Source organism: Leptonychotes weddellii, chromosome 14 (genome assembly GCF_054177405.1).
Source record: "Leptonychotes weddellii isolate Sample4059 chromosome 14, ASM5417740v2, whole genome shotgun sequence".
Lineage (NCBI taxonomy): Eukaryota > Metazoa > Chordata > Mammalia > Carnivora > Phocidae > Leptonychotes > Leptonychotes weddellii.
This window is the reverse complement of record NC_138382.1, coordinates 74,660,507-74,680,712: the sequence shown is the minus strand read 5'-3', so window position 1 is coordinate 74,680,712 and position 20,206 is coordinate 74,660,507. Positions and strand designations below refer to the sequence as shown.

General features: G+C 55.9%; 1 long non-coding RNA gene across 2 annotated transcripts in view; it reads right to left on the bottom strand.

Annotated features, from left to right (window-relative positions):
• The window catches only part of LOC115938179 (uncharacterized), a 22,245-nt gene extending 19,681 nt beyond the window's left edge, over positions 1 to 2,564 (bottom strand). Inside the window, exon 1 of one of the 2 annotated variants that reach the window (XR_014140194.1) lies at positions 1,403 to 2,564. This is a non-coding gene — a long non-coding RNA (uncharacterized LOC115938179). The remainder of the gene's footprint in view (positions 1 to 1,402) is intronic. The other variant, XR_014140193.1, reaches the window with a different exon arrangement.
• Positions 2,565 to 20,206: the final 17,642 nt, after the last annotated feature.

Genomic DNA, 20,206 nt, shown 5'->3' with positions numbered 1-20,206 from the left:
CGACCCCCTCCGTCGCCCCTAACCCTAACGGGGAACCCCGCACCCCGGGGCAGAGGGCGCGTGCGCGGCGCAGATCCATTATTTATGGGCGAATCAATTATTTAGCCGTCCCGGGAAGAGAGGCGGCTGCCGAGACCACCCCGCCGGAGGTCGCGGCTCTCCCGCTGGGCCTCGGGGGTCGGGAAGCGTCCCCACGCCGGGGGTCCTGTTCGAGAAGGCTGCCTCGGGGTGGGCTCCGGGAGGAGCGCGGGGGAACCTGCAGAAGCAGGACAGGCGGCTCAGAAACCTCCCAATGAGGCCGGGGAGGGAGTGTAGGGGCTGGCGGGGTGAGAAAGACCTGGCTGGGTGGGGGTGGTGGCGTGGGAAGAGCCTGGCCTGTGAATTCTTTCCTTCCTTACTTCATTCATTCCCATCTTTTTTGCGAGCCCTCTGCTGCCCTGGAGCCCACAGAGAGGGCTGGGGTAGGAGAGGGTTAAGAACTGGAATTTGGAGTTAGAGCTGGGTCCAATTCCTTCTGTATCTTGTATTCACCCCTGCTGTGTCCCCTTAAGCTAAGGACTTGCCCTCTCTGAGCCTCCACTTCCTCTTGGGCGGGATGGTGAGGAGCAGCATGAGGGCTTGAAGGAGGTGATGTGAGGATTCAGGGAGATGGGGCAACTGGGCAGGGCCTGGCGTAGAGTCGGGATGGGGGTGGGTCCTCTTCTCACACTGAAGGAAAGATCCCTAGGTCCCCAGTATCCCTCCCTCTCCCCTAACCCTGTTTCTGGATAACCTGCATCCTCTCCTGGTCTGAGACATTTGAAGGTCATTATCAAAGGCACGTCAACCCCAAGGCCTCTGCCCAGGGCCCTCACCTCTGGCTGGCTTCTCACCAGCCTGGCCCTTCAAAGGCTAGTGCATCTGACAGCCAGAGGGGTCTGCCCCAGGCTCAATCTAATCCTCTTGTCTTCCCTCCTCTGCAGCCTCCTCCCTCCCCCACCCCCCATGTCCTCCATTCTGCTTCTAACTGGCCCCTCTCTGCTTCCAGTCTGGGCTGGAGAGGTTTGGCATCCTGAGGTCATGGGGGCAAGGGGCGGTCAGAATAGAAGTGGGGCTCGGCTCTCAGGAAAGTCCTGGCTCTCCAGGGGACAAACTTCTCTCCTATCCAGCGAGCTAGTATGTTCTCCTTCCAAGGCTCGGGAGCTAAGGACACTTCCCGAGGGGCTCACTGTCTTGTCACCAAATCTTGCGACAACTGTATGAGGTGGGCCTCGGCGGATCCTGGTTTGCGGGGCCTAAAGCTTTTACAGTCTTGGGGACCCTCTTTAAAGAAAGTAATGCGAAGTTATGAATACACATTTAAACCCAGGGGCCTTGGCAGGGCCCAGGCCAACGAGAGTCCCTGGGGCTAAGGCATCCTTACCTTCTCGGTAAATCACCACCGCTGGCGGCTGGTGACATTGGCGTCCCTTTGCAGAGGTGGAAATAAAGCTTAGGAAGGGGGAAGTTGCCCGCCCAAGGTCACACAGCTTGAAAGGATAAAGCTGAGCCCACAGGCAACACTGAACCGCCTCAGTGCATATTCCACCTTACGGCCTCATCTACCACGTGTCCCCGCCCCAGCACAGACAGGGTCACGACCAGCCTGCGCCCCTCCCTCCCCAGGCCTTCATGCCCCAAGGCTCCAGCCTGGGAGACTTTCTGTCTTGTGACAACAACCACACAGTGCTAGGAGGTAGGTCTCCTCTGACCTTTTAAATTCCCACAGCTGTCCCTGCTCATTCCAGAACTCAGGCTTCTCAACTGACCCTTCGGGAACACCCCCTAGCAGGCGGCGAGCTCCCTGGGGGCAGGGGCCGGTTCTCTCTGGTTTGGCTTCACATTTCCGGGTCTGAGCTTCTGGTTCAGGAACATCTATTCCCAGCTTGAGGGGAGGGGAGGCAGAGGCAGTGAGAGGTTGTTCAACTGCACGTTCCTCTCCAGACCTACCGAATCAGGCTCTCTCAGCCCAGGGCCTGGGGCTCTGCATTTCACAGCTCCCTCCCGTAAAGCTCAGTGAAGTTTGAGACTCCCTGACTCAGGGACCAGAAAGGGCAAAACATGGTATCTAGACCAAGCCCCTCTCACAAAGGGGATTCGCCCCCCCAACTCCGGCTAATTTTTACCAGTGTACCAAACTCATCTTCCAGCTGAGAACTAATTGTTTCTAACACTTATTAAAGACCTACTGCATGCCTGGGACTGGATCTGAGGCTTCAGATAGTTGACCTCATTGGACACTCAAAAAAAACCCTAAGAAGTCGGGACAGCTATTATCCCCATTTTTACAGGTGGAGAAACTGAGGCCTGGGGAGGCGAAGTGACTTGCAGGGGGACACAGCACTGGGGAATGAGGAGACTAGAATAGGAACATAGTCTGCAGGACCAGGGACCTCAGGAATATAGCTTACAAGGGTCTTACGAGAATATCCAGAGATGAGAATTTATGCACCAGCCCAAGAACGGCTTGGAGAAATCAAACATGCTACAGTCACTATAGGAACCTCAAGCTAAGATATGCAATGAAATTAGGCCACAGACCCCAAAGAAATCTAATCAAGTAGGCCTCTCCCTGGTATCTCAGTCAGCTTTCTGGGGGGGCGGGGGAGGGGGTGTATTTGTGAAAGGATTTGCTGTATTTGCTTCAGGCAAATCTTTGCCTTTCCTCTGCCTGCGGTTTTGGTACAAAAGGGAAGGATCCAGGCCAGCAAGAAGAGAGAACCAGGCTGGTCGTGGGCAGGTGGGCATTGCAGGCCAGCGAGGCTCCCTGGGCTTATCTGCGGGGCTGTTCTCACTTCGCTTCCCCAGAACCAGTACTCTGTGCTGATTTTTGCTCTAAGAGGCTGATCGAGGCTCCAGGGAGGTTTCAGGTGGGGAGGGGCCAATTTAGTGGCTACCGCTCCTATTGCCTGAGGGGCCAGCCGGAGCAGAGGGTGTGGACTTGTTCTAGAAGGACCCCAAAGGCAGAACCAGTGGAGGCCACCGAGGGAGGTCGGTTTTGCCTCACAAGATAAACTAACCGGGCAGCCTTGTAGGTAATGAGTGACCCGCCTGGGGAGGTATTCAAGGACAGGCAGGGGTGTGTGGGGCTGTGTGTACAGAGCCATGACTCAGGAAAAGGATTGGATGAGGCAACTTTGAGATCTTTTTCAACACTGAGAGTGGGAATTTCCATTCCTAACATAACTGACCAACCCAAGTGGGACGGACGGGAAAAATTAACAGAGAAGGAAGGTGGCAGGGTAAAGTGCCCCGAGTAGGAACCCACAGACCCTGGAGAGGCACCCAGGTACGCTGAATCAAGACCCCGCCCTTGGCTTCCAACAGAACTGCCGTTTCTTGACACTCAAATGTCCTCTTGTCTCTTGCAATCATCTGTAAACGTCCATGAACCCTTCATTATAATGATTAATAATATATTACTGATGACTGATGATCAGTAACCGTAACACTCATAGCACGAATGGAGCAGTTCCTGAGACAGGCTCTCTTCTAAGTACTTTATAGGTATAAACGCACGTAATTGACATGATAGTCCTGTGAGCAACGTCTTTACTTTTACTATCATTCCCATTTTACAGATGAGGAAACTGAGGCTCAGAGAGCACCATGTGAAGTCCCAGGACTCAGAGCCAGGCTCAGGAGGGGAGCTGGGAAATGCTGGCAGAGGGCCGAGGAGTAACACCCTGCCCTCCCTGTGTGTGGCTGCTTCTGCCCTCAGTGGCCGGGGACTCTGGCCACGGTCAAGCACAGTGGCACAGAGTAGCAGAACACAGAATGACAATGGGGGACGGGGCCATCTCCTCCAACTTCCTCATTTTACACCAGGGAAATAGGTATCAGAGAGGGGAAGAGACATCTCAAGGTCATCAGCAAATCCAGTGGCCGCTGGGTCTCCTGAGTCCTCCCATGGGCTTCTCCTACTGCACTCTCACTTCCTACTCCTCTCTAAAAATGATATTTACGGGACGCCTGGGTGGCTCAGTCGGTTAAGTGTCTGCCTTTGGCTCACGTCATGATCCCAGGGTCCTGGGATCAAGCCCTGCATCGGGCTTCCTGCTCCGCAGGGAGCCTGCTTCTCCCTCTGCCTCTGCCTCTCTCTGTCTCTCATGAATAAATAAATAAAATCTTTAATTAAAAAAAATTTTTGTTAAATAAAAATGATATTTACAAAAATCACCAGTAGGGGCACCTGGGTGGCTCGGTCAGTTGGACATCTGACTCTTGGTTTCGGCTCAGGTCATGATCTCAGAGTCCTGGGATTGAGCCCGACACTGTCAGGCTCTGCGCTCAGCAGGGAGTCTGCTTGCGATTCCCTTTCTCTCCCTCTCCCCCTCCCCTACTCGCACTCTCTCTCTCGTCTCGCTCTAAAATAAATAAATAAATCTTAAAAAATATAAAATAAAAAATAAAAAAATAAGCGACACCTGGGGGGCTCAGTTAGTTAAGCGTCTGCCTTCGGCTCAGGTCATGATCCCAGGGTTCTGGGATGGAGCCCCACATCGGGCTCCCTGTTCAGTGTGGAGTCTGCTTTGCCCTCTCCCTCTGCCCCTCCTTCCTGCTTGTGCTGTCTTTCTCTCAAATAAAAAATATCTTAAAAAATAAATAAAATAAAATTTGAAAATCGTCAGTAGTAGCATATTACTAAGAAAACATTACTGGGGTGGCTGGGTAACTCAGTGGATTAAGCGACCACTCTTGGTTTTTGCGCTGGGCCTGGAGCCTGCTTAAGATTCTCTCTTCCTCTCCCCTCCCCCACTTCAAGCCCGTGCATGTGCTCTCTCTTTCTCTAACCACCCCCCAAAAAAACATTGTTAAAGGAAGCAGAAGACCTGCCCCATGTGAAACAGTTACTACCTGCCAGGTGATGTGTGCAGAGATTGTTTCCTTGCCTGCAAAATGGGAATCCTAACGATGTTCCCCGGCTTACCTCATAGGGAGGGGTCAGGGTTCAAGGTGGCGGTGGCTATGGAGCCACTTATAAACTGGAAGACACTGTCAACGTGATCATCTTTGAATGTTGGGCATAGGAATCAGAAGTACATGCTGCAGCTCCTCCTAGGGAAATCGAAATCAAATTTAGGGCTCACAAACAATCAGTTCTTGCAGGGTTAGATCCTCCCTAGAAGGCACCCCAGGCCATTTACTCATCCATCCACCTGGAAGTCATACATTGAGAATCCCCTGGGTGCGGCAGCGTTTTCAGCCCAGCGGCCTTGAGCACAGGCTCTGGATCACTCTTCCTTGGCCCAAGTTCAAGTGTTGCTTCGCCATTTCCCTCTCGGAGCCTCAGGGTCTCTGTTAGGATGCAGCCCCGCGATTCTAGCAGAACCCAAGGAACCCGAGCTGGGGGAGAGAGGAGCTGATTCCCTTCATGTGTCAGCCTAAGGGGGCTCTGCTCTGGGAGCTGGTCCAGGGCCCACGCTCCTTCTGTCTTTCCCATCCTGTGGGGGTTGCCTCCATCCGCAGGGTGGAAGATGGCCACCGTCTTCCCCTCCCCACTCTTTCCTGTGAGTGTTGGGAAGACCCAGGAGACGGAGACCACCCTTTACTTTTAAGGGCAAGCTGGAAGGGGCTTAAACACCTCTCTTGCGTCCCATTGGCCAGAACTGATCACGTGACCATACCTAGTTGCAAGGGAGACTGGGAAATGTAGTCTTTAGCCTGGCAGCCGTGGGCCTCTTTAAAACCCGGGCAGGGGATGTTCTATTACTAAAGGGGAGATGACAGAATGGATACTGGGCAACAGCCAGCAGTCTCTGCCATGTAGGATTCAAGGAGATACTCTGGGGAGACACTCCACACAGGGCCAGATATATGGCCGATGCTCAGGAACTATGTGCCATTATTGGTATTATAAGTGAGTCCTTTTCATTTTCCCAAGGGATACAGGGACCCTGGGATTTCTCGGGAGGCTTTGTGGGGGCCTCTATGCCATGCCCTCCGCCCTCTAGGTGATGAGGAGAAGCAGCGAGAGACAGCAAACCCCAGCCCACCACCGCAGAGCCCCACAGCCCCGGCTTGGGAGGATCTCAGGCCTCCTCTCTCCCTTCAAGGAAGAAACAGGAAAGCAGCTTTTACTTCAGGGCTTGGAGACAAGGAGAAATGACTGACATGGGGGGCCTTGCAGCCCTGCCCCACAGCTGCCTCCATGGAGGATGGCTACCTCTGTTGCTTCGTGGCTCAAGGCCAAGCCCACACTGGTCCGGGTACCAGACAGACATTCTCGACCCTCCTAACACAGCACCAGCTGATCTGAGCTCGGAAGCATTCCCTCCCTAAATATTCTCCTCTGAACTCAGAGCCCTTTCCAGCCCAAGTAGGACTGACAGGTGACATGGGAAGGTGTGCACTGTGTCCCCACGGGTCCAGTTCGCCCCAGCCATTGAGCAGGAGGGTCTCTTCTTCTGCAGACGCTGGGTTCAGGGTCAGGAGCTGAGACCCCAAGATCAGACGACCCTGACTCTGCCTCTTAGCAGCTGTGGTAACTGACCTTTCCGATTATAATGGGGATGATCGGGGCATCTCCATCTCCATCTTACTGTAAAGATTTATAGAATAATCCACGCAAGGCGTTTGTGGAAGGAAAGGGCTCACAGAATGACGCCTGCTCAGATCAGGATTATGCCTCTTATTTTCTTTCATGTGTTCCACGGTCCTGGATGCCTGCCACCTGTCCCTGCCTCCTGCGGTCCGCATCCTAAGCCTTTTCGGAGGCCCCCGATGGAACAGGTCCCCTGCGTATGCTCGCTTTGCACCCCAGTGTTCGCCTTCCCAGCACTTTCCACAGTCATGATGAATTAATTCTGTGGGTGGAGCGCTGCCCTCCAGACAAGGAGTCCTGAGCCAGCAGGGACTGTGACTATTTCATTCACTGCGGTAGCCCTGGTGCCCAGCACAGGGCTCGGTGCAAGGAAGATTCTAGGAAATGCTTGCGGAATGAATGAATGGGTAAATGCATGGGCGGATGGATGAGCGAGACGGTGTTTTGCTGTCAGCCCAAAAATGTGTATTTAAGAGCAGAGTTTAGAGACTTGGAAAGACTCCGATTTGAATATCAACTCTGTCATTGACTTGCCAGGTGACCAGGAGCAAGACCCTGCTTCTTCTTCACTTGATCTCAAAATCCCCTGAACTGACCTTCTCTCCTCAACTACTGGAGAAGGTGAGAATGGCTGATAAAATCTCTCATTCATTCATGAACACAGTGAATCCACAAATATTTTCTGAGTGTCCCCTGGGTGCCAGGGCCCAGGGCTGGATGCTGGTGGCTGGGGACAGAAAGGAGCGCCCTGTACTGGACGGGGAGGTTGGGGGTGGGAGAGACCCTCAGGTCCATCCTCTGCACAAAGAAAGTGGCTGAGGCCCTCTGCCCGCATCCTGTCCTCTTCCACCCCCCATGACCCGTCCATCTGTGTCCTTTTCCTGTGGCTCTTTCATCCTGGCCTGGGCAGGGGGCTTTGTGCCCCCACCCCCACTTACAGCCATTTCCTGCCCTCCTGTCATCTGCTTCCTTTGATCCTTTTGTCGAAAGACTTCTGGAAGCCTCTGGACCATTGGCAACCTTGGCAACGTCCTCCCCTGGGCTGGGCCTGGCCTGCTGACCCCACCGGGGTGGGAGTCAAAGTGGGCTTCTCTTGGGATGCTGCCCTGGGAGGCAGATGGGTCCTGGTGTCATTCATTCATTCGTTCATTCATTCATTCACAGGTTCCAGGCCTGTGTGGGACCCACAAAGTGAACAAGACAGTCATGGTCCCTGTCCTCATGGAGCTCCCAGCCTAAGGAGCAGCAGCCGTTCCCACACCAAGCGAATTCTCCCCAAAGTTCCCCCAACAGGGGCAGTCTGAGGACCCAAGGAAGGAACACGGAGCTAGAAATCGGGCCTCTGGTGACCACCTTCACCTCTGAGCCTCGGTTCCACATCTGGTCCGTGGGGCGGCTGGAGACAGGGCAGGATGACATGCTCTGCAAGCTCTTCCAAGCTCGAAGACCAAGAGAGGTCATGGGAGTGCCCGGGTCTCACCAGAATGGACTTCTGGGACACAGAAGTGGGGCCCCCCGGACCCAGCAGAGAGGCAGGGTAGAGGCTGGAGGGAGAAGGAGCCTGGGTACGAAGAGAGATGGATGCACCTCGTTGGTCAGAAAGTGAACAGGGCCTTGGCCTATGCCCTTCACCTGGCACGGGCCACCACGCCTGGCTCAGGGCAGGAGCTCGACCGAGGCCATCAAGGGGTTGCCATTTACTGAGTGCCTACCAGGAGCGGGGCACGCTGGGCTGAGCTCTTCACACCAGGTGCAAGTCTGTTGACTCCTCCCTCTGGTCCTATGAGACAGGTGCCATTATTCTCCCCATTGCACAGATAAGACGACTGAGGCACAGAGCAATGAAGTTTGCCCAGGGCCCCCGGTTTGTGGATGGCAGAGCTGGGTTCTGGACCCTACTTACCTGACATCAGCCCCCATGCTCTTCTGTCCCTTGGTGGATGACCAGGGGGCTGGGCTTCAGGCATCGGGACCCTGGGCTCACCTAAGCTGCACTAGGTGGGGGACCTGCCCTTTCCATGTTCTGCCTCAGTAGTTTCAGCGGGGTGGCTGGAAAGTTCTCACCCAGGGGGGTGGGAAACAGTCGGGAAAGAGAGTAGAGGCCCCCCTTCCAGGGGAGGTCCTTCAGAGGACAGCAGTGTGGACTGAGAGTAGCCCCCTTTCCGTAGTCCCCTCCAACACCCACCCGGGGCCCCTGGCGACCTTGCCCTCCCCAAACCCGGAGCGGGCCAGTCCATTCATCCAGCTGTCCATTCGCTCCCTCATTGGCTCAGGCAACAGAATACACAGGTGAGCAAGGGTCTGTCCTCTTGGGGACGGTGCCTGTCTCGGGGAACTTCCTGAAGTGAGCCTGTGAGGGGGGTGGTTCAGGGAAGGAAGGCGGAGGAGTGAATGTGGCCTGGGTGGGTCGGGGTGTGGGGTGGCCCTTGAGAAGGCGACATCTGAGCTGAGACCCAAGGATCAGTAAGAAGCCTGGAAGGCCAGAGGAAGAGGGCGTCCAGGTGTCAGGAACAGCGAGCGAGTGCAAAGGTCTGGAGGGGGGCAGGCAAACCAGAGCTAGAGGTAGAAAGCCGGCGGGGGTGGGGGGGGGGCGGTGGTGGCGAGGGAGTGACCAGATGTGGCGGCAGTCCTGGTGGGCTGGTGCTGTGAGCCCAGAGTCCAGTGCCCTTCTGGGTACAGTGTGGAGCGGTCGGTAGGAGCCAGTGACAGTCCAGTCAAGTCCTTTAAAGTCTCTGTGAGCTTCCCTGGGGCTGCACTGAGTGGGAGGCCGAGGGGGATGGGACGTGGAGGCAAGGAGGCCCAGAAGAGGCTGGTGCGTGCGGAGAGATGGTGAGGCTAGACTTGGGGGTGGCTGTGGGGAGGGAGAAGGGACAGACTTGCCTATGACTGGGTGTGGGGGTCAACGAGGACCCCGAGTTTTGGGACCTTCACTTGTCAGCGCATAGAGCCAGGGGACAGAAGAGGGCCCGAGGTCGGGGTGAGTGGGACAACCCCTGGACTGCGGCTCTACTCAGAACGCCCCCTCCCCTGCTACTCTTACCGCTGCCCACAACCCCCCTCCCTCAACCCCTGCATCCTCATTCTCTTGTGATTGATGAAGGCCCCATGCAGTGTTTGCTCAGCTGTCTGGGCCCTCTGGGGCTGGCTGCGAGTCTGTCCATGTGCATCTGTCTGTCTCAGGGAGGAGGAAACCTAAGGAGCAAGTGGCGGGGGTGGGGGGGGGCAGGCGAGGCAGAGTGGAAATCCACCAGGGTTTGGAGCCAGGCCCTCCTGGCTCTGCTTGGCTGGGGATGACTCATTCTGGGAAGTGGACAGTCCAGACCAAGGCTTTGATCCTCTGCTGGCTACAGGCGGTGCCCCCAGACCTTGGGACTCAGCCCCCACCATTGCCAACTGTTTACCCTCAGGGCCTTCCACCTGTTAGCGACCCCTGGTTTCCATCCAGGACAGCTCCCCTTGGGGCCCCGAGGAGGGCCGTTCTAGGGTCAGGGCTGACCATGGGGCACGGGGTGAGCTGTGGGGACCCAGGACTGGGAAGATACCACCCTGCCTGCTTCTCCTCCATGGCCTGACTCAGAGACGGACCCACCACACACCCATCGGCCCCTCTTTGCTCTCCTCCCTCACCCCTTTGTCCCACAAGTCCAGCCTTTAAGGCTTTTGGTTCAGTCCACTCAGCCCCTCCGTCTGCCTCCCCGGACCAGCCCCCCACTATTTCTCAGCTGGACATCTGCAGCAGCTGCCTCACGGGACTCCCTCCCTGCTCCTACCTTTGCCCCTGCAATCCCTTCTGCTCAAGGCAGCCAGAGTGACCTTTCTGGAAGTGCTTCTGAATGTGACACTCCTCTGCCTAAAACCTTCCATGGCTTCCCATTACTCTCAGTCTGACACTGAGACTAACACAAAGCCATGATGGCGTGACCCACACTGACCTCCCCCCCCCCCCCAGTGCTACTTCTTGTAGCTCTCTGCTTGGGAAACGGAGTATTTTTCAATGGCCTAATTAGCCCTGTTTTATTCTCACCCCCAGGACCTTTGCACATGATACTCTGTCCTTCACCAGGAGCATCCCCACAGCCTCCGCCTGGCTGACTCTTATCCAAGCTTTGGGTCTCAGGTTAGACCTCTTCTCCTTTTTCTGCCCTCTCTCCCGAGCAGCAGGCTGGGTCAGGGGCCTCCTCCAGGCTCCCACAGACCTTGGGCTTCCCCCTAGCACAGCCCTGACCACACTGGACAGGGCCCCTTCCTCAGTGCCTGTCCGCGCCCAGGATACAGTAGGTATCTGGGAGAAGGTTCAAGGGCGGGGAGGGAGGACCACTGGGTAGCCAGGCCTCCTGGCTCTGTATGCAGCAGAAGGGAGGAAGGGGATCTTGGAGCAATTACCACAGCGAATGTGATCCCTCATTTCCGGAGCTCCAGCATAGTCCCACGGAAGATCCTCATCCCCTGCCACAAACAGAGGCAGCTGGAGGTCACCAACAGGGCTCTGCCCACGGAATAATAACAGTGGCGATGACCCATGCTCTGTGCTGAGAGCCGCACCTGCGTGAGCTCATTCTGTACCTTTATCACCCCCAGTTCACAGATGAGAAGGCTGAGGCTCTGCCCCGGGGCAGAGTGACTGGCCCAGGGTCACTCAGTCCTGCCAGAGCTGGGATGGGGACCCAGGATTGTGGGCTGTACGTGTCAGCAGTCCCCACCTGGCTGGTGGTGGGCGCTTCTCCCAGACTCAGCAGGCCTCGGTTCTTCCTCTGCAAAATGGACATCCCGAGAGCAAGGACTACTCAGGGTGTTCGGAAATCAGCATGCTGCAGGCTAGTGCAATGCCAGGCATAGTTTCCAGAAGAGGAGGTCAAAGAGGGGCAGGGATGTGGCCAGGGTGGCAGAGCACGGGGGAGGGGATTTGTATCAGCCTCTGAGGCCAAGGCAGGTGGCACATGAGGTGAGATTTTTCTCCATTAAGCCTCTCTCCAAAACCATAGCCATCTTGGCTGGCCTGGTGGGTGTGCCCGTTCGCCCCATCCTGGGACAGCCGTCGGGAGAGCCGGGGAGGCTTAGTGGTGTCAGAGCTCTGGCCCCAGGCTCTCTCCAGTCCCGGCTCATCTCCCTCACTCCTTAGACAGGAGAAGGGGTCAGCGGGTAGCGGGGGAAGGGAAGGCACACTTCCCTCCCACCAGGGAAGGCAGCTTCAAAGGGGCCATGGAATCCTGAGCCACTCAGAGGCTAAAGCCTCCTTCCCGGCAAATGCTTGGGGGTCCCAACCTAACGCCCTACCTCCCCTTCCCTCGCACAAAGCTGGGAAGCTCCCCTGTGAGCCTTGGTGGCAGCAAAGGAGCCAGGGACTGGTCTGCAGCCTGGCCTGCCCCGGTGGGAAGAGCACTGGACAGGGAGTCCAAGTCAGGCTCTGGCATGGCCTTGCCGTGCACGTGGCCCATCGGAGCTGAGTGATTAACATGATGTTACTGAATCCTCAGAATCATCCCTGTGAGGCTGTTCTAAGTGCGGCCTGGAGGAGTGAGGTGACCCACCCACGTTCGAGCAGCCGGTGAGTGGCAGAGCAGGAATCTGGTTTTTCAGTTTATGGAGGTACAATGGACAGGCACGAGAACTGCACGATTTGAAGAGTTTGGGCATAAGTATGCACCCATAAAACCATCGTTCCCATCAAGGCAGTGAACATATCCACCATCCTCCAAGTTTTCTTGTGCCCTTTTGTGGGCCCTCCTGGCCCCCAATATCCCAAGGCAGCCACTGAGCTGCTTTCTGTCACTACAGGTTAGTTTGCATTTTCTAGAATGTTCTATAAGTGGAATCACACAGTATGCATTCTTTGTTGCCTGACTGCTCTCACTCAGCATCATGACCTTGAGATTCCTCCATGGTGTCCCGTGTATCAATAGTTAATTTCTTCTTATGAATAACCTCTTATCAATAGTTAATAGTGGCGATCCATGGAGGGCTGTACCACAAACTGTTGAGCCAGTTGCCTGTCAATGGGTCCTTTCCAATTTTGCCTGTTACACATAAAGCTTCAGGGAAGATTCATGCATAAGTCCTTGCATGGACCTAAGTTTTCACTGTTCTGGGATAAATGCCTTAGAGCGGAATGGCCAGTCCTATGGCAAGTGTATGTTTCCATTTTTAAAAAGCTGCCCAATGTTTTCCAAAGTCGATGAACCGCTTTCCATTCCCACCAGCCCTGGAGGAGGGGGATGGGGACTTGAATAGAGGCCTGCCCAGCTCCAGAGCCCCTGTCCCTCACTGCTGAGCCCCAGAGCTCCCTGGCCCTTCCTCCTAGCTGGCCTCGCTCCCTGGGCTGGCTGGCTGGAAAAGGAGCCAACAAACCAGCAGGGGCTGAGACACTCTCCACCCACAAGGGGCAGGCGCCCCCCCACCTCTGCCCACCACATTAGTCACCCCCACCCCTGTAGGTCTGGCTTCCTCGGTGAGCAGGGCGATGCCTTCCCAAAGGGCCCAGAAGCTCCTGGAAGGCAGGGCTGGACCTTCTGTGGACCCTTGTGTCTGACTTGCTGAGGAGGGGGGGGGGTCTCCCAGGCCAGTGACAAAGGCTTCTGGGGGGATGGGGGTGCTGAGGATTTTACTGGGCTCCTTACCAAGCCTGCGGGTGAGGGTGTGTGTGTGTGTTTGTGTGTGTGTGTGTGTGCGCGCGCGCGCGCACGCGCGCACGCGCGTGAAGGCCTGCTTGTGTGTGTGCGTGTGTGTGTGTGTGTGTGTGATGGTAAAGGACTGTCCCTTTGAGCTCCGAGAGAGTAAAAAGAAAGATGCGATCAGAACCTTGGCAGAGGGGGGACACAGAGAGACAGAGACCCAGAACCAGAGAGAGAGAGAGAGAGAGAGGCAGCCAAACCCAGGAGGGGCGCACTCCCCCTCCAGACCCCGGGGAGGTGGGGAGGGGTGAGCGAGGGGAGCAGGGATTCTTCATTAAAAATGAAACCCCGGAGCCGGGCCCGCAGCGGCCGAGGAGCCGGGCTGCCGCAGCTTCCCTCTCGCAGGAGCACGGAGACCCGCGCCGGCTCCAGCCGCCCGCGGCCGACCTCACGCGTCCTCAAAGCCAGCCTGTCCCACTTCCCCCGCCGGTTGCTACAGCAACTGAGCTCAGAGTAATCAGCTGCACGGTGACCTTTCTTCCCCCGGAGAGAGGGAGGGAGGGAGGGAGCGCTCGGGAGGGAGGGCGGAGGGAGGGGGGAGGGCGGAGGGAGAGGAGGAGGGAGGGGAGGGAGAGCGGAGAACAGAGGGAGAAAGATGAAGAGGAGGAGGGGGAGAGGATGGAGGAGAGAGAGGAGAGAGAGAGGGGGAAAGATGGAGGAGGAGGAAGGAGGGAGGGGGAGGAGGGAGGCTGAGCGGCCGGTCAAAGCAGTAAAAACACTGCAGCTGGGGTCTGGGGGCTTTCGGGGGATGAAGCTGGCAGTCAGAAGCGGGAGAGGGGAGGGGCAGCTGCCCCCCCCCCCCCCCCCCCCCCCGCAGTCTGGACATCCCCAATCCCCAGATGGGAACACTGAGGCCAGGAAGCTGGTTTACAGTTTCAGGACTGGGCGCCTGACCCCTGTGACACCTCTCTCTCCCTAACTGCTTCCCCCTGGGAGGCAAGCTGCAGTCAGGGCGGGGTGGGGGTGAGTCCTTGACCACTCCCAGGTCCCCCATTGCCCAGCTTTCTGGCCTCAGTTTCCCTGGTTGTAAAGCAGAGATCCTGGCGTGGGAGACAGCACTGGTTAAGGAGGTCTGTGGAGCCCCTACACCCAGGCATTGATTGGAAATTCTCTAAGCAGAGCAGAAGTGAGGCAGGTAGGTTGTGAGATCCAGGGAGGATGGGAGCTGAAGGAACCAGGGAAGGAGTGGGTGCAGATGGGAGTCCCCAGGAGTAGGGGAGCCACCATGGGAGGGCATGGAAGCCTCGTGGTCCCTGCTATCCCTCCCACCCACCCACGGGATCCTCCTCAGCTCAGCAGCCCTGGGCCAGCACCAGGCCCATCAACCGCCTGGCCCTGGGGACCCGCCGGCCGCCTGTTTCTGAGGCCAGCCGGTCCTGGAGTCACAGCCGCGCCCACGGAATGGGGGAGGGACGACAGATGGTGGAGGTGCCATTTTAACCAGAGTCTGCAGCAGTTGGGGAAGGGGAGGAGGGAACGCAGGGTGGGAGGAGGCTGAGACCTTGCATTGTTGCTCCCTCGGGGCCCCTCTGGTCCTACTTCTCTCCACCTGGGCACCTCTCCCAAGCTCTGCTCACTCACCTGACCCAACAATCCTGTCCCTTGGGCTGCCCAAAGTCCCATGGACTCTGTGGGTGCCCCTGGGGTCTGCAAGGTGTTGGGGGTCCCCCGGGAGGCAGGGGCAACAGTGGCAATCTCTGAAGGCTCCACCACTCATGAGGAGAGCCCCGTGACCACCCAGCACGCAGCGAGGACACCCCGGCTGGCCAGGAACTGCCAGGGCCTGGCAGGGGGTAGTAGGAGCCAGCCCAGAGTCCAACCTTCGGCTCCAGGCTTCAGCTGGAGTACTCAGGGCAGATGGGGAGCAAAGCTTGGGAGGGGCCTGTGTTTTTATCCTAGCTCAGCACCAAAGTGGATTCCAGAACCTCTTTGGACCTCAGCATTTGCATCTCCAGCAGTGAAGGGTGCCCACCCCACCCACCTGGCTGGAAGGCAAACCACCAGTGATGGGGAGGCAATGGCGAGGTGACACCCCTCTTTTACAGGTGAGGAAAGCAAGACTCCTGGCTGCTGACCGGAAGCCCTATGCCCTGGGGTGTCTGGGATGACGTGCACGTGAAGCAGAGTTGGGTCACAGCTGACTGCCGTGGCTGTGAGCTTGCCTGTTCCCTGGGGTTCTTGGTCCCCTGGAACGTCCCCATTCCAGAAACGTGCATGCACCAGACTTTTGTGGAGTAAGGGACACTCATCCCACACCAAGCCCCGTGGGACCTCAGAGATGGCTTCTTAACTCCAGCCCATATCAGTCGGGCTTGACCAGACTCAGGGGACCATGTTTCCGGTGTAGGACTTTGCTGTGAACAGAATTCCCTGAGCCCCCATCAGAAGATGTTGACGGGAGCTGTACCGAAGTTCCCTGTGGGTGTGGGAAAGAGAGGCGCATCACAAGAGACTGGTCAGTAGGGTTGGAGAGGCCATGGTGCCAGGAGTACTCACAGCCCAGGAATCTCTTCTGATCTTTGGGTATTAGGGGGCAGGGACCATTTCCCTTTTAGACAGATAAGGAAGGTGAAGTCCAAGAAGGCTGGATGGCTTACGAGACATCCCATCCGGCATTAGGGGCAGGATCAGGGCAAAAGCAAGATTCTCTGAACCCCAACTGGTGTGCTTTTTGTTGTATGTCAGTGCTACCCACCCACTCACCCATCCATCTATCCTCCCATCCATACATCTACCTATCCACCTACTCACCCACTGATCCATCTACCCAGCCTCCATCCACCCAACCATCCACTCACCCGCCTATCCACTCATGCATCCATCCTCTCATCCACCTACCCCAACACTCATCTGTCCATCCACCCACTTATCCACTTACCCACCCACCCATTCATGAACATGTTCACTTATCCATCTTCCCATCTTACATCCATCTACCCACCCACCCACCCATCCATCCACATATTCATCCATCCATCCATCTAACCATCCATCCACTTATTCATCCATCCATCCATCCATCCATCCACTTATCCATCTACTCATTCAGATCTAGCCATCACGCATCCAACCACCACTCACCCACCCATGGATCCATCCACCCAACCCACCATCCATCCACCATCCATTTATCTATTCATTTTATTTTTATTCTATAACCATTCTGAGTCTTGTTTTAAAACACTCTTTAGTTAGGAAACATATATATTCATGTGCGCTGGGTGCTGATCCTTCCTCTCTGTGGAGGTGAACCAACTCCCCACCCCCACTCCCATTCAGCACATCAATTCCAAAGGTTGTCATAAAATGGGCCAAGACCCACCAGTCCAGGGGCCGAAGACCAAAAGGATTGTCTGGACCAGGGACGGAGCAACTTCTGCTCCCACCTCCAAAATGCTGTGTGACAACTGAGCAATTGAGAACTGAGAATAATTGTCCCTGTCCTCTGAGAACTGGAGGAAACACGTGGAAGCTTTAGAAAGGCAACAGCCCTTCACCAACACGATGGACAGTTTTTCTGAAGCAGAGCTCAGCCTTTGAGGCATACACTCTCTTATTACTAAAACCTGTCAGAAGGGCGCCTTGATTCTGCTCAGACCAGCTAGCTAGTCATTCATCCATCCATCCATCCATCCATCCATTCATTCATTCTGCACCAACTGTGTCCTAGGGCCCGTATAAGACTCCAAGGATCTAGAAATCAATACAAATAGTTTCTGCCCTCAAGAAATTGGCTGACACTTGGCTTTGAACAGAAATCAGTCACTTCACATGGGTTCTGGTTGAGGCTTGAACTTAGTCCTGGGGGATTCGAGGAGTATCAGCTCTGCCGGGGCTGGGCAGGTGAGAAGGGGGTCCCAGAGAGGGAACATATTCATGATATCGAAGGACAAGGTGGAAGGTGTAGAGAAGGACATGGAGGCAGAAAGGAGAGTACAGGGGGGCCTGGGTGGCTCAGTCGGTTAAGTGTCTGCCTTTGGCTACAGTCATCATCCCAGGGTCCTGGGATCAAGCCCTGAGCTCCGCATCAGTCTCCCTGCCCAGCAGGGAGTCTGCTTATCCCTCTCCCTCTGCCCCTCCACCCAGCTCATGCTCTCTCTCTCACTCACTCTCTCTGTCTCAAATAAATAAATAAAATCTTAAAGAAAGAAAGAAAGAAAGGGAGAGTACACTCAAAGCCGTGGGGGCCGGGAGGGACATCCTTGAGTACCTAATAAGTGTTAGGCACTGTACCCAGTGTTCCCACTTCATTATCTCAGTGGATCCTCCTGACGACTCTACAAGGCTGGCACTCTATCCTTTTGCACATTTCATTAATGAGAAAGCTAAGGCTCAGAGAAGACCAGCAACTTTCCCAAGGACACACAGCATCCACACACTAGATCTGATACACCAGCCTAGGCCTGTTGGTCTGACTCCAAAGTCTGGGGCCTTTGCCCATCCTCCCTCACCCTGAGCATCTCCTCCTCAAGGTGAGGGTCCAGGAGAAACACCCCGTCACCATTCACATCTTTCAGGCAGTTTAGGAGGCTCATGCATTCATTCCATTAACAGATACCTATCCACACCTCCTCTGGGTCAGGCAACACGGTGCTTGGGGGTTGAGCAGTGACAGGACAGGCCCCTCCCTGCCCCCGGGGGGCTCCTTGCTCAGGGGATGCTCAGGGGGCTGACCTCAACTCCTGGCAAATCCCTGATTCACCCAGGCTTAAAAATAAACCCAGGTGCTGTCCAGGCCCAAAGAGTGGGGGACCACAGGCTCCCAGAGCAGAGCTGTCAGCTCAGAGCAGGCTCCTCTCATCAGCATGGGGCCCCAGCCTCCCCGCTTAAAGATCGCCTCGGGCACTCTCTTAAAGATGCTAACGCTGCAGCTGACATTTGGGAAATCCTGGCAAGCGATCAAACCCAAGCTGAAAATTGGAGCTGCTGGGCGGGGGGTGGTCACCAGGCAGCAGGGACTGGGGCTGGCAGGGGCTGAGGGCGACAGGCGCTGGCTAAGTCTGTGCTTCGAGTCTGGCCCTGAGCAGCCAGGCTGGGGATCCTGCTCTCTGCTGGAAGGACTCCGGGACACAGAAAGCAAGGACAAGGAGGACAATGGATAAGGAGAGACCCAAATTTCTTAGCTCAGCCTCAAACTCCAGGTCATTGTCAATAATCTGACCAAGTGACTAAAAACGTCCACAGGGTGATGAGTTATGGAAAAGAGGTAAGATGGGAGGAGGTTGCTGGTGTCAGTTATGTCTCTGGCTGCAGTGCCCAGTGCTGGGTCCCTCCCAGCCTCCCAGTGCAGTGAGGAGAGAGCTCTGAGGAAGCTGAGGGGTCGGAGAGAGGAGTTAGGAGAGAACATCCCCACGCCCCCTCCGCCTTGGACACCATTGCTCTTCCACAAACTTGGACAAGCCTGAGCCAACCTTGTCTTCTTTTGCTTCTTTTACATCCAGTCTCCTTCTGCCCACCCATCTACAACCATCCACCCACCTCCACCCACTCATCTAGCCAATCTCCCTACCTTCCACCTAACCGATTCACCCACTGCTCTTCTGCCCATCCAGCCGTTCATCCATCCATCCAACTAACCAATCATCCTCTTCATCCATCCATCCACTGATTCATCCACTCAGCCAGCCATCCCCCTCCATTCAACCATTTCCCCGCCTGGCGCCTACCATCCATGCATCCACCCCTCCAAATGTCCATCCATTCCCCAGGTGTCTGGGCCAGGCCATGCTGTGCACAGGAGAGTCACTGTACCCAGTGTTCCCAGGGTGAGGGGTTCAGGAAGGGCTTCCTGGAGGGAGACTGTCTAAGCTGAGACATGAAAAATGAGCAGGAGGAAGCCAGGTAGAACGTGGAAGGGAGAGTCTTCTCCAAAGAGATGGGAGGCGCGGGAGGGTGGCCTCTTACGGGAACATGGTTCACACTCTTGTTGTGGCTTAAGAGGGAGTAGCTACCAGAGAGCCAGGAGAGGCTAACTCTGAGCCTGAGTAGGCAGCCAGGGCTTGAAGCTGGGACAACGCGCCTGGCACAGAGCCAGGCACACAGGATTGTGGGAAGGGAAGTGAAAGATACAGAAGGCCAAGTCTTGGTCCTAGAGCTGTTTACCACTGGCCCCTCTGAATAGGCCCCCTCCAGGTCCTGCAGCGCTCCCACCCACCTGTCCCTCCTCCGAATCCCCGGTGTGTGCTCACAGCGAGATCCCTACGGGCCCACCCTCACAGGCTTTTTCTTGGTAGGTGGGAATTCTGGTTTCTCCCGGTCAGGGTTATGCCTTATCCTTCTTGATGTTCAGTTCCACGGCACTGAGCCAAAGTTCAAAAAAAAAAAAAAAAAAAAAAAATCAAGAGATTAAAAAATATGTATACTCCCTCCAAATTCTCCCTTTCTTCTTGGAGACCCCTTCCACACAACCCGTCACCCGATCCTGAAGCCTCCGTGTCCTACTCATCTCTTTCCTCTTTCCCAGGTGCCCCCACCCCGCCCAGTCAGTCACCCAGATCTGTCAGTTCCATCTGACAGCCTTGAATCTGTCACTCCTCTCTACCTGCAAGGCCACCAACCTGGGTCAGAGGAGCAGCCTCCTTGCTGTCTCCCCAGTGTTCTCCATCCGGGACATGTACACGGGGCACTCAGAGAGATCCTCTAAAATTTGAACTTGACCACTCTAGCCTCCTACTTAAACCTTTCATGGCTTCCCATTGCCTTCTGGATAAAGTCCTAGATCCCTGTCCTTGCCTATATGACCCTTCCCAAGTGGGCCGATGCTGCCTTCTCTGGGCTCCAGGTTCATCCCTCTAAAGATATGAAAGCCATCAAGTTCATTGCTGTCCACACGGGTCTTCAAAGCCATCCTGGCCCCCAGCCGCTGGACTGCCTCGGCCAAAAGCCTAGAAACATCTTGAGTCTTCCCCTGACCACCCCTGCACTTGACTTGGTCTTAGTCTGCACATTCTGTCCCAGGGAGCCTAGTCTCAACACC